A 257-nucleotide genomic window follows, 5' to 3' on the forward strand; every position below is an offset into this window, starting at 1 on the left:
TTTTTTCCTCCTCGCCCCCGAAAGCGGGCGCGGAGGCGATCGGGCCCCTCTTCCGCTGCTTTTATTTATTTATTTTACTGCCCAGGCTCGGCTCTCCTTTCTTATGTTCCCACGGGATGCGGCGTTAGGAGCTGACACAAAGTTTCGATCACTGCCGACTCCAGTGCTCTAGTTACTGAGGGGGGGAGGTGGGGTGCGTGGTTGGTTGGGATTTTTTTGTTTATTTGTTTGTTTCGTTTGTTTTGTTTTTTAATTAC

The sequence above is a fragment of the Corvus brachyrhynchos genome, unplaced genomic scaffold, assembly GCF_000691975.1.
Source record: "Corvus brachyrhynchos isolate BGI_N302 unplaced genomic scaffold, ASM69197v1 scaffold398, whole genome shotgun sequence".
Lineage (NCBI taxonomy): Eukaryota > Metazoa > Chordata > Aves > Passeriformes > Corvidae > Corvus > Corvus brachyrhynchos.